Below are 14,484 nucleotides of genomic sequence, written 5' to 3' on the forward strand. Positions count from 1 at the left end.
TCCTTCTATCCCGACTTTCTCAAGGGTTTTTATTAAGAAAGGGTGCTGGATTTTGTCAAAGACCTTTTCTGCATCGATTGACAGGATCATATGGTTCTTATCTTTTCTTTTATTAATGTGATGTATCACGTTGATTGATTTGTGAATGTTGAACCAGCCCTGCATCCCAGGAATGAATCCCACTTGATCATGGTGAATAATTCTTTTTATATGCTGTTGAATTCGATTTGCTAGTATCTTACTGAGAATTTTTGCATCCATATTCATCAGGGATATTGGCCTGTAGTTCTCTTTTTTTACTGGGTCTCTGTCTGGTTTAGGAATCAAAGTAATACTGGCTTCATAGAATGAGTCTGGAAGTTTTCCTTCCCTTTCTATTTCTTGGAATAGCATGAGAAGGATAGGTATTATCTCTGCTTTAAACGTCTGGTAGAACTCCCCTGGGAAGCCATCTGGTCCTGGACTCTTATTTGTTGGGAGATTTTTGATAACCGATTCAATTTCCTCGCTGGTTATGGGTCTGTTCAAGCTTTCTATTTCCTCCTGATTGAGTTTTGGAAGAGTGTGGGTGTTTAGGAATTTGTCCATTTCTTCCAGGTTGTCCAATTTGTTGGCATATAATTTTTCATAGTATTCCCTGATAATTGTTTGTGTCTCTGAGGGATTGGTTCTAATAATCCCATTTTCATTCATGATTTTATCTATTTGGGTCATCTCCCTTTTCTTTTTGAGAAGCCTGGCTAGAGGTTTGTCAGTTTTGTTTATTTTTTCAAAAAACCAACTCTTGGTTTCGTTGATCTGCTCTACAGTTTTTTTAGATTCTATATTATTTATTTCTGCTCTGATCTTTATTATTTCTCTTCTGCTGCTGGGTTTAGGCGGCCTTTGCTGTTCTGCTTCTATTTCCTTTAGGTGTGCTGTTAGATTTTGTATTTGGGATTTTTCTTGTTTTGAGATAGGCCTGGATTGCAATGTGTCTTCCTCACAGGACTGCCTTCGCTGCGTCCCAAAGCGTTTGGATTGTTGTATTTTCATTTTCGTTTGTTTCCATATATTTTTAAATTTCTTCTCTAATTGCCTGGTTGACCCACTCATTCGTTAGTAGGGTGTTCTTTAACCTCCATGCTTTTGGAGGTTTTCCAGACTTTTTCCTGTGGTTGATTTCAAGCTTCATAGCATTGTGGTCTGAAAGTATGCATGGTATAATTTCAATTCTTGTATACTTATGAAGTGCTGTTTTGTGACCCCGTATGTGATCTATCTTGGAGAATGTTCCATGTGCACTCGAGAAGAAAGTATATTCTGTTGCTTTGGGATGCAGAGTTCTAAATATATCTGTCAAGTCCATCTGATCCAATGTATCATTCAGGGCCCTTGTTTCTTTATTGACTGTGTGTCTATATGATCTATCCATTTCTGTAAGTGGAGTGTTAAAGTCCCCTGCAATTACCATATTCTTATCAATAAGGTTGCTTATGTTTATGAGTAATTGTTTTATATATCTGGGGGCTCCGGTATTCGGCGCATAGACATTTATAATTGTTAGCTCTTCCTGATGGATAGACCCTGTTATTATTATATAATGCCCTTCTTCATCTCTTGTTACAGCCTTTAATTTAAAGTCTAGTTTGTCTGATATAAGTATGGCTACTCCAGCTTTCTTTTGGCTTCCAGTAGCATGATAAATCATTCTCCATCCCCTCACTCTCAATCTAAAGGTGTCCTCAGATCTAAAATGAGTCTCTTGTAGACAGCAAATAGTTGGGTCTTGTTTTTTTTATCCATTCTGATACCCTATGTCTTTTGGTTGGCGCATTTAATCCATTGACATTCACTGTTATTATAGAAAGATACAGGTTTAGAGTCATTGTGATGTCTGTATGTTTTATGCTTGCAGCAATGTCTCTGGTACTTTGTCTCACAGGATCCCCCTTAGGATCCCTTGTAGGGCTGGTTTAGTGGTGACAAATTCCTTCAGTTTTTGTTTGTTTGGTAAGACCTTTATCTCTCCTATTCTAAATGACAGACTTGCTGGATAAAGGATTCTCGGCTGCATATTTTTTTTCTGTTCAATACATTGAAGATCTCGTGCCAATCCTTTCTGACCTTCCAAGTTTCAAAAGAGAGATCAGTCATGAGTCTTATAGGTCTCCCTTATAAGTTAGGGCATGTTTATCCCTTGCTGCTTTCAGAATTTTCTCTTTATCCTTGTATTTTGCCAGTTTCTCTATGATATGTCGTGCAGAAGGTGGATTCAAGTTACGTCTGAAGGGAGTTCTCTGTTACTCTTGGATTTCAATGCCTTTTTCCTTCCCCAGTTCAGGGAAGTTCTCAGCTATTACTTCTTCAAGTACACCTTCAGCCCCTTTCCCTCTCTCTTCCTCCTCTGGAATACCAATTATGCGTATATTATTTCTTTTTAGTGTATCACTTAGTTCTCTAATTATCCCCTCATACCCCTGGATTTTTTTATCTCTCTTTCTCAGCTTCCTCTTTTTCCATAACTTTATCTTCTAGTTCACCTATTCTCTCCTTTGCCTCTTCAATCCGAGTCGTGGTCGTTTCCATTTTATTTTGCATTTCATTTAAAGCGTTTTTCAGCTCCTCCTGACTGTTCCTTAGTCCCTTGATCTCTGTAGCAAGAGATTCTCTGCTGTCCTCTATACTGTTTTCAAGCCCAGCGATTAATTTTATGACTATTATTCTAAAGTCACTTTCTGTTATATTATTTAAATCCTTTTGATCAGTTCATTGGCTGTTGTTATTTCCTGGAGATTCTTTAGAGGGGAATTCTTCCATTTGGTCATTTTGGATAGTCCCTGGAGTGATGTGGACCTGCAGGGCACTTCCCCTGTGCTGTGGTGTATAACTGGAGTTGGTGGGTGGAGTTGCAGTCAGACCTGATGTCTGCCCCAGCCCACCGCTGGGGCCACAGTCAGACTGGTGTGTGCCTTCTCTTCCCCTCTCCTAGGGGCGGGATTCACTGTGGGGTGGCGTGGCCCGTCTGGGCTACTTGCACACTGCCAGGCTTGTGGTGCTGGGGATCTGGCGTATTAGCTGGGGTGGGTAGGCAAGGTGCACAGGGGCAGGAGGGGCAGGCTTCACTCGCTTCTCCTTAGGTGATGCACTTCAGGAGGGGCCCTGTGGCAGCTGGCTCCGCAGAAGCACAGCGTTGGGTGTTTGCGCGGAGCGAGTAAGTTCCCTGGCAGGAACTGGTTCCCTTTGGGATTTTGGCTGGTGGATGGCCGAGGGAGATGGCACTGGTGAGCGCCTTTGTTCCCCAACAAACTGAGCTCTGTCGTCCCGGGGCTCAGCAACTCTCCCTCCCTTTGTCCTCCAGCCTTCCCGCTTTCCGAGCAGAGCTGTTAGCTTATAACCTTCCAGATGTCAGGTCCCGCTTGCTGTCGGAACACACTCCATCCGGCCCCTCCGCTTTTGCCAGCCAGACTCTGGGGCTCTGCTTGGCCGGCAGGCTGCCCCTCCGCCCCGGCTCCTTCCCGCCAGTCCATGCAGCGCGCACCGCCTCTCCGCCCTTCCTACCCTCTTCCATGGGCCTCTCGTCTGCGCTTGGCTCTGGAGGCTCCATTCTGCTAGTCTTCTGGTGGTTTTCTGGGTTAGTTAGGCAGGTGTAGGTGGAATCTAAGTGATCAGCAGGATGTGCGGTGAGCCCACCGTCCTCCTACGCCGCCATCTTCCCTCTCCCTCTGTATGATACGAATGTTAATCCTCTTTAATAAATCACTGAGTTTTTTAAGTCTTGTATAATGATCCTTCTGCCTTTTTCTCACACTTCTGTTCAGCTTCAATTTTTCCCCATAATTTTTCCTTCTGTATCACTGATTTGCTGCTCTGCTTCATCCATCCTCGCCATCATGGCATCCATTCAAGATTGTGCCTTGGTTATAGCATCTTCCGATTTCAGCCTGACAAGATTTTAGCTCTTTTATCTCTGCAGAAAGGGATTTTTCCTGTGTCTTCTATGCCTTTTTCAACCCCAGCTTGTTCCTATAATTGTGGGGCGGTGGAGTTAATGTTTATTTTTGGGAGAGAAAGAGAGACAGTGTGACCAGGGAAGGTGCAGAGAGAGAGTGAGACATAGAATCTGAAGCAAGCTCCAGGCTCTGAGCTGTCAGCACAGAGCCCAATGTGGGCCTGGAACTCACAAACTGTGATATGACCTGAGCTGAAATGAGACACTTAACTGACCAAGCCACCCAGGCACTCTTAGCTTTTTTTTAATATTTTATTTATTTTAGGGGAGAGTCTAAGTGGGGAAAGGGCAGAGAAAGGGAGACAGAGGATCTGAAGCAGGCTCTACACTGACAGGCTGACAGCAGTGAGCCCAATATGGGGCTTGAACTCATGAACTGCGAGATCATGACCTGAGCTGAAGTCAGACGCTTAACAGACTGAGCCACCCAGGTACCCCATAATTGTGCTTTTAAATTCTAGTTCATACATCTTACTTATATCTGTGTCAATTAAATCCCTGGCTGTCATTTCTTCCTGCTCTTCTTTTCTGGATGAAGTCTTCTATGTTGTCATTTTGGAGAAAGAAAAAAATTAATAAAATAAAATAATAAATAAAAATCAGGGGTGCCTGGGTGGCCCAGTTGGTTAGGCATCTGACATTGGCTCAGGTCATGATCTCAGGGTTTGTGAGTTCAAGCCCCGTGTCAGGGTCTGTGCTGACAGCTCAGAGCCTGGAGCCTCCTTTGGATTCTGTGTCTCCCTCTCTCTCTCTCTGTCTCTCCCCCACTTGTGTGCTTGCTCTCTCTCTCAAAAGTAAAATAAACATTAAAAAAATTATTAAAAATATTAAAAATTAAAACAAAATGAAAAAACTTCAGTAAATGAAGTTAGATCTTAGGTGTGTTTCAGTCTGCTTGGTAAGAGAGGCTTGATAGAGAAAAGAGAGAAAAAAATAAATAAATTTTTAATAAAATAAAATAGAATAGAATAAAAATGTTCTTTATCCAAGAAATAGAAAGAAAAAAAAAACTATAAACAAAAACAGAAGCAAAGAACAAATAAAAAGAAACCCAAATAAAGCTAGATCCAGTTTCCCCTAGAGCTGAAACACCCCTAGAGCTGCAGCACCCTATGATCTGTAGACTAAACAGGTGGAAGGGATTTGTCCTGGTCTTCTCTGGGAGGGGCCTGCTGTGCTGATTATCAGGGGGCCTTGTTTCAGTGGAAATGCGGCTCCAAAGTGCAGATGAGTGGGACTTGGTGTAAGCAACTCTGGCCTCCACTAGGTGGCGCTGTGTTTCCCTCTGAAGTCTGACCATGCTGGTGGGCTTGGGGAGGGTGGGTAAGGGAAGATGCCCTTTCCTTACCCTGGGAGGGCAACGCTTGGCTGCCTCTGTTCAGGATAGCCTTCATTTCTTTCTTGAGCTGAGACTTGGACTGTGATCTTGAACTGGATTTGATCTTGAAAAGATCGATGGCAGCGTTTGAATTTTATGATTGTCAGAATGGCTTCTGCTACACTTTGGTCTTCCAGCTGGTCTGTTTCAAAGGCTATAAATACTTCTATAGTTGTAATCAAACTACCAGTTTCTTGATCTTTCATAACTTCTCCTAGAGCATCTATATTGTATCTGTCATAATCGTCGTAGTGTGAAGAACTGTACACATTCCTCCCTTCCTTGGTTTTCATTTAATTTGGAGTCTTCTGATCCCTCTGTGCAAACTGTATTTCATTTTGGCATCCATAAATACATTTTCTATCCAAATTACGAAAAGCATCTTCAGTGTCACACATCCTTGGTTGAACATAAACAAATCCTCTTGGATAGCAGGTATAAAAATCAAGTGGAGCATACATATGAACTATAGGACCATAATGACCAAATTCCCATTGTAAACCTTCAGTCTGATATTGTGGGCCACATTCCTTACAAACAGAGATGGCGTTGGGAGGGAGGGGTGTGCACAGGTAGCATGATATGACAGCAACATGAGTCTGGGCAGGGGCATTAATGGGCTCAGTAAACTGTCCACAGATCCTCAGACACTCTCAGCCAAATGGATCCACTGTGACAGCCCTCTGTAAGTTATACTTAATTTTAAAAGAGGGAAAAACTGAAAATTTAAAAATCTTGAAAAACAGAGTATCATCATTTAGTAAGTACAGCCAATTGCTTACCTTTTTCAAATACATATCTTTGTGTAATATTTTGTGTAGGACATTTTCAGCTATGAAAGTCACTAAATCCAAGTATCTAAACAAAATGAACATTCAGACCTTCAAATCACTGTTATTTCAATTTAAAAACATTTTTTGTTCTGCTAAATGTCAAACTTAGAAAACTTATATTAAGGTGAAGCCTCATAAGCCAAGACCCCTGGCCCCCATTGGACATGTCTCATGAGGACATGCATTTGCTATTGTGTTAAGATGATATTGGTTGGTTTTTTTTTCAACTTTAACATAACCTAGCATATTTAAACTAATAAAATAATTTTTATTTCCTTTTTACATTCTCCTTTTCTGTTTTTCTTATTTTTAATGCATGGAATATATAATATACATCTATATGTATAAATTATGTTTTATACATTTATGTATTTGTTTTAAACAATATAATTATTTATTAACATAGTGGCACATAGTTTTATATATCAGATGTTATGTATCACACATTATAATCTTATATCAAGAGGGTTCAAATTTATTTTACTTATAACTTGGATAATCAGTAAGTTTGAAGACTATGCCTCTTGATGGCAGGTACCATGCCTTAGTCCCACTGGGGTCCCCACCATAGGAAGTCCCTTTACATAGTGGATTCTTAACATATGTTTGAACAAATGAGTATTTTAGTAAATGAATGGTTTCCCAATATGAGAATTATACTAAGTCTTAACATTTTTTCCTGATAAGAAAACATTTCAAACAGGTAGCATTTGTGTTTTCAGATGCCTGTACAAATGTAGGTGACACCTTTTGTGTACACTGCTTTAGAAAGAGCATGAGAGAGGACCTGGTAACACAGTAAGTCATAATTGTACAAATGGAAACATGTAGGTTGCCCCATTTTTGTCATTTTTAAGCTTGTAGCATTGAAAATGAAATACCAAACATCATTTTGCTTTGGGTCATATTGAAAACTTGATGAATTTGTTAAGATACTGCATTTTGGTCCATTTTTAAATAAAAATAATTTACAGTTTAACTGTTATTTTTACATACATTATCACATTTTATCCTTCCAACAACCTCATTGGAGTAAGATTTTATGTTCCCCATTTGGCTGATTTTTAAAATTTGAAGAATCAGAAAAGGAATCAGACTTGTTCAAGATACTAGACTTAGGACCTCAGCCCTGTTCTTCTGTCTCTAAATTCTAACTTTATCATTCTTATTGGAGAAGTATATAGGGTATAGGAGACCAGAGAGATAACAATACTATATAATTTTGCCCATCCTAATATTTTGTAAATAATTGGATTACAAAAGCACTTTGTGCCTTTCTCTGTCCGAGGTACCCCTAACAAGGTATGAAGAGGGAGAGCTGCCACTTTCCCTGAATGAGGGCTCATAGGTTTGGTCTCATAGTCCTACTCCAGCTGAAGAAACAAGTGGCGGCTTGCTAAAAGGACAGTATGTGTATTCAGTTTTCCTTTTTCTGTGAAAAACAGTGACTTATACTGGATCATTTCAATGTATGATAGAATTATAAATGTTACTATAATGAAAGATAAAAATATCAGGAAGAATAAAGAGGTTACTTTTGTTTTTGGATAAAACTGTACCAGAATCTTCCCTTCGCAATAAATTTGGTAGAGTAATAAAAGGAAGCATTGATTTTGAAGATGGAAGAGCAACTGCGTAATTGTTAATAATAACCTCAAGAGAAAAAATAACTTAGAATTCAGATATTGGAAAGAAATTTTGTTGCAGAGTCAGAGAAACAAAATCCTAGCAATAAAATGAGTTGTTGTTACTACCTTTCCTGCTCCTTCTTGCTACTATTGAGTTCCCGTGCCTTTGTAGTTGATAGTCCTTACAATAAACTTTATATCCAGCGTTATAGATAATGCAAATGTAGGCTAATGTAGGTAAACAGCTTGTCAAAGTCAGATGCTACCATCAAAGCCCTTTCTACCTTGCTATACTGCTTCTTCAATTTCATCATTTCAAACATTTAACAACCAATTGCTTAGTAGTTTTAATTGTCACAGTTAGGCTTAAAAGATACTTATTGAAAGATTTAAAAGATTTTATTACAAATGGCAAGATTTCATTCTTTTTAAGGCTAATGTTTCACTTAAGGCTAATATTCCACCACATCTTCCTTATCCATTTATTTATCTATGGATATTTAGGTTACCTCCATATGTTGGCACTGTATATAATGTTACAGTAAACATAGGGATGCATATATCTTTTTATATTAGTGTTTTTGCTTTCTTTGAGTAAATACCCAGTAGTGGAATTACTAGATCATATGGTATTTCTATTTTTAGTTTTTTGAGGACCCTCCATAACTGTTTTGCACAGTGGCTGCACGAATTTACATTCCCACTAACAGTGCACAAGGGTTCCCTTTTCTCTACATCCTTACAAACACTTGTTATTTCTTGTCTTTTTGATACTAGTTGTTGTGGCTGGTGTGAGGTGACAATACGGATGGACCTAGAAGATATTATGCTAAGTAAAATTAGTCAGACACAGAAAGACAAATACCATACAATTTTGCTTTTATGGGGAATCTAAAAACCAACAAAAAAACAGAAACAGACCCATAAAGAGGAAAAACTATTATTTACCAAAAGGTTAAGGAATAGGAGGATGGACAAAGTGAGCAAAGGGGAGTGGGAGGTGTAGGCTTCCAGTTTTGGCATGAATAAGTCACCGTTGAAAGATACAACATGGGGAATACAGTCAATGGTAGTGTAATAGTGTTGTGTGGTGATCGGTGGTAGGTACACTTATGAGCATAGCATAATATTTAGAGTTGTTAAATCACTATGTTGTACACCTGAAACTAATGTAACTTTTTTATCAACCATGTCTCATTAAAAAAATTTTTTTAATGTTCATTTATTGTTTACAGAGAGAGAGAGACAGAATGCGAGCAGGGGAGGGGCAGAGAGAGAGGGAGACACAGGATCCAAAGCGAGCTCCAGGCTCTGAGCGGTCAGCACAGAGCCTGACACAGGGCTTGAACTCGTGAACAGTGAGATCATGACCTGGACCTGAGCCGATGCCGGATGCTCAACCCACTGAGCCACCCAGGCCAAGACCAAATGTTGAGAATACGGACTTTATGTTATTACTTCTTTGCTGTGCTCCACAGTGGTGATTCCACTGATAGGGATACAATAGCTGCTCCATAACATGGATAGTACCACTCTGCATTTTCATACCATCTACAGTGGGCCAGACAGTGGTAGAGCACTTTCTGTGTGTTCATTCACTGAATCACAGAGGCCCACACAGCTAACTAGAGAAGGCAGGATTCTAACCCAACCAGTCAGGCTTTAGTGCCATGTTCTTCAGCCTGGCTTCTCTCATAACCATTTTATTAGTTGTGATTTAATTGAGGTCATCTTTATTTAAAAAAAAACAACAACTTGAGACTTTGAAATTAAAGTCACTACAGACTTGTTTATGAAATGTTATATACAAATGTAATAAAACGTTTTAAGTGTAAAACAAAATACATTCCTTTGCATAGTTAAAATGAATCTTGTCTCTTTGACTTTGCTAATTGAAGTACTTTCTAATGAAAAAATATTTTCTGCCAGAAGGCTAAATTGAAACATGAGTTTGTTTTATCAACTGATGTTAAATTGATTAAATGTCTACCTTTAGGTCTGAAATTCAGTATATCATGTATCAAATGATGAAACTGATATTCTCTGTTAAATGTATGAGGTGATCTGTAATATTTATGGTAGTGTAACTCATAATTTGTTTTACCCATCAGACTTTAACTTTGGAATGGGAGATGTTGTGATACCCTTGCTCATTTTTGACTCTTGAAAGACATTTGTCTATGATGTATATGAATGCTAAACTATTAATAAATAGAAATATTTTCTTAAAAATGGAAAACATAAGCCATGAAATAATTTTATTGTTATTTTCACTGCTGGCAATGTTTTCTCTTTTCATGAGACAAAGTTTTCCTCTTCTTATTTAAAAGATAGGAGATCATGGGGCACCTGGGTGGCTCACTTGGTTAAGTGCCCCACTCTTGGTTTCAGCTCAGGTCATGATCTCACACTTTCATGAGTTTGAGCCCTGCATTGGGCTCTGCACTGGCAGCACAGAGCCTTCTTGGGAACCTCTCTCTCCCCTTCTTTCTGCCCCTCCCTCTCTTTTTCTCTCTCAAAAGAAATAGACTTTAAAAATAAAATAAAATATAGAAGATCATATTAATTAAAGCCAAAAAAAGATTCTGATAAAATTGAGAACTGTAGAGGTTGAGGTTATTCACTCAGAGACTACATATGAAGCATATCCTCTCTTCAAGTGTTCACTTTTAAAATCCCCTATATGGCAAAGACACTCTGTCAATTTTGGCAATGAAATCAACTTAGGAATGAACAAACTAAAACATGAAGACCTGGAACTTAAAACCCTTTCTCTATTCCAGCAAAACTAATTTTATTGTAGAATATTTAGGCCTTTCTGTCTGTCAATACTGATACAGTTCCTGGTTACCTTTTTTTAATAGGCAGTAATTTCAATAATGTGCCTTAAGAGTGTAATTGAATAATTTATTTCAGAAAAAAAAAGTTTTTTCATGTAGTGTTTCAGTTTTACCAAAAAAAGTACATTGTGGGATATTTATAGTATTTTTCAATCTATTTTTATCTGTAGACTAGGACTGATAACTGCCTTAGGGCATAGGGGTTAAAAACAGGAAATGTGGTTTATAAAGTAGGTAGTATCTCCAGAGTTTCCAAAGTTTGATTTCTTATAGTACTGACTGAAGAGTATCATGTTTCAAAACAACATTAGGCAGCGTACCTTGAAATCAGTCTGTGTTTAAAGGAGTCGTCTGTCCAATTAAGACAGGAAATGCTTCATGGAAAAGTTTGCGCTCTTGGTATAGGTTCAAGTAGTGTAGCAGTTGTTTTCTGTAATTATACACTGTTCTTTCTCTCCAGCTCTGTTTTAGACAGTCTTTATGTAGTTAGATTGAGCATAAGTCTCATGTAAATTTTAGTAAATTTCCTTTGACCTTTGTGTTTTGATTAAAATTTTATTTTAGTGTTTTAATGGAAAGTTTTGTCTTTATCATAGTTGAGAAGGAGCATATATTATAGTTACTAATTATAGTAATTAGAAAATCCAAGTTAAGAAAACAAAAAGGTATGAAAAAGCAAGGTTATAATTTTTATGGCCTTAAATGACAGTTTGGCAGAACTGATCAAAACTGAAAACCCTTGACTCAGCAATTTCATTTCTAGGAATATATCATACATAAATTATTCTATGAGAATATAAGGATTGATGTTCACTGCAGAATTATTTATAGTAGTATATAATTGTCTAATATAATAGAATAAATTATGAATAAATAAAAAATGAATAAATCGTAAATAACAGAATAAATCAATTATGGTACATCCATAATATAGGATACAAGGCAGCACTTGAAAATGATAAGGTAAATATATATACACTGGCATGGAAGAATGTTTGTGATATGTTACAAAATGAAGTAAACAAGTTTTACTTGGAATGTGTAGTGTAATCTCATTTTTTAGAGGAAAAAATTATATTCATGGGAGGAGATTGGGAAGACTACATGCCATACTAAGGAGACTGATGGAGAAGTTTATTGGACTTTTATTTGTTATTATGAAAACTTATACTTCTGTGTTTTAATTCTTTTCAGTGAGCATTTAATGTTTTTCAAAGTAAGAAATCAAGAAGAAAGACCTGATTAATCCAAAATGTTCACTATTCTGTTCTTATAAAGACATTCTTTAGAGAAGTCTGCTTAGTGATTTGTCCAAATTACTATTATAAGAGGAGTCAAACCCATTTATGTAACACTTTTTAATTTATAAAACATTTTCCCATACTTGAAAGAATACCTGAAGCCCCGGTTAATTAACTGATTGTCCAGCTAAAATGTAAATCCAAGCCATTCTATACACACCTGTACATTATCTATTATTAGGTTATTGCTAGGCATTATTTCATGAGATTGGCCCAAAAGCAACACTAAGATCCTTCCAACATGTCAGGGAATTGTTTTTTTCACAGTGGTGCTGAGGATTTCATCAAACAGAGCCCTCTGTTTACCAGTGTGGGTTTTAGTGTTTGCTGAACAATTTTCTTTTGTGCAGTTGCTTTCTTGTGCTGTTTTATAGATAATGTAAGCCTCTCTCCCGTGTGCAAGATGGTTGTGTTCTCTTAATTCTGGTAGTGTCCCCATTAGAATGTGAGGAGAGGGGGCTTTATTTTTTATGAAATTTCTCTTATTTTGGTCACTACTATATCTCTAGTGCCTGGAAGAGAGTCTGCCATGTAATAGTAATAGGCACTCAATAAATATTTTTAGTAGTATGCCCATTCCAAAATCAAGTGCCCTCCCTATTTGATTAAAAGAAGAAAATGGCAAATAGAGCAAGAAAAGACTTCTTTTCCACTTTCATGTATGAAAATCAAGACCTTCATTGTTGAAGAAGATGGTATGTGGTCCAGGCCCAATTACAGGAAGCTCACCCTGCGAGAAGAAGCCTACAGGTTCTTGCTCAGAGCAGAGATGAGCTTTGTTTTCTCCATGGGGAATTTCCACACTGGGCTACTAGATTAATTGCTAACTGATAGTCTAGATTGATACTGTGTGGGTGGGGACACTTTTTTGGTCAAATAGCATGACACATTCTAATTTTATATTCACAGAGTAGAGGAGATACATATTATAAATACTTAGAAGTTGTTCTCAGTCCCTTGGAAAGTTGTGGGGGCTTATCTAAACGGGAACCTTTTTAAAAACAATACTTATTACTACATCATAATAATGTAGCATTTGTAACTCCAAGAAACAGTTTGCCTTATTTTTCTGTGTGCACTATTCACATGGACAGCTCATTTCCTTGTAGTACAGTAAAATGTGGCATTTATGGCCCACTAATGTTGAAGCTAAAGCTAAAACCCTGGTTTCCTAACACATAACTAAATGTTCATTATGTCCTAATATATCTGAGCTCTTTCTGAGTATCAAGCCTATAGTGAACATTCAAAAATGTTAAGTTTATTATTTGAAATAGCTGTTTGCTAAGTATATAGCCAGAAAAACAAAGCATATTTGTCAAACTAATGTATTTAGACTTAACAGCATTCTATGCTGCTATACTTAATTTATCCAAACTATATTTTTCAAATGGATCCTGAAAAATTATTTCGAAAGGACTGTTTTTTGTTTTCTTTAACCCTATGAGAAGTAAGAGATACATGCTTTAGCAGAGTATCTCCTTTACACATAAACTGACGCATGTACATTTTTAGTGAATGGCTCAAGTACAAAATTATATATTATTTAAAACTTTTCTCAGATGTATTTGTTCACTCATTCATTCACTTATCAATTTATTTAAGAGGGTTAAGGGAGCTTACTAGTGAGCAAGACCTACATGGCGTTTGCCTTCTTTTATTTCTGAACTTGTGTTACAGGCCAGCCACTGTGGTAGGTAGTAAGGATACAAAGACAAGGTAAGTGAAGGGTGATACCCATGCATGTGGAGTTAACAATCTAGCAAGGTAGATAGATATTAATCAGGTCATCTTATAAATCAGTGGAAAGCTGTTACAGTGGGAGGAGAGAGAGCTGGCGCCAAGAGGACATGAGAGGTCTTCCCTAACAATTGCTAGTATGTTCTATTCAGCCCTTCTTTCCAAACCAGTGCACAGTATGACAAAACAGTTCCACCAAAATTCCAACTTCTAGAGAACTTTGTGTAAACTAGCAAAACAAGAGTATAGTCAAAGGCAAATCTCTCCAGTTCTAGCACATCCCAGTAACATTTGGTATTGTATCTGGGCAGTCTGCCTCTGTCCTGTTCTTAAGCTGTTCAGAGATCGCTGGTGCCACTCAAAAGAACTTTACCTACAATTAGGATATGCTGTAGCCTGGTGACAGTCATGATGTGTTAGAATGTCCAATCTTCAGGGGCACCTGGGTGGCTCAGTTGGTTAAGCATCCGACTTCAGCTCAAGTCATGATCCCATGGTTCATGGGTTCGAGCCCCGCATCGGGCTCTGTGCTAACAGCTCAGAGCCTGGAGCCTGCCTCAGATTCTGTGTCTCCTTCTCTCTCTACCCCTCCCCCACTTGTGCTCTGTCTCTCAAAAATAAACATTTAAAAAAAAAAAGAATGCCCAATCTTCTCACTGTGTGTTTCAGAAAAATAAATTGGTGTACTTTTTCTAGTTACCATACCTATTACCCAACTATTTATGTCTTTGTTAAAAAAAAATTTACCTGAAATATGTGTACTGTTTTGTAAT

At 37.9% G+C, this 14,484-nt stretch overlaps 1 protein-coding gene and 1 pseudogene across 5 annotated transcripts in view; one reads left to right on the top strand and one right to left on the bottom strand.

Moving 5' to 3' along the window:
* The window catches only part of EXOC2 (exocyst complex component 2), a 279,312-nt gene that overhangs the window by 241,035 nt on the left and 23,793 nt on the right, over positions 1-14,484 (top strand). The gene's annotated exons all lie outside the window — the stretch shown is intronic.
* LOC102971919 overlaps positions 1-14,484 on the bottom strand; it is a 40,410-nt pseudogene that overhangs the window by 25,053 nt on the left and 873 nt on the right.

Source organism: Panthera tigris, chromosome B2 (assembly GCF_018350195.1).
Source record: "Panthera tigris isolate Pti1 chromosome B2, P.tigris_Pti1_mat1.1, whole genome shotgun sequence".
NCBI lineage: Eukaryota > Metazoa > Chordata > Mammalia > Carnivora > Felidae > Panthera > Panthera tigris.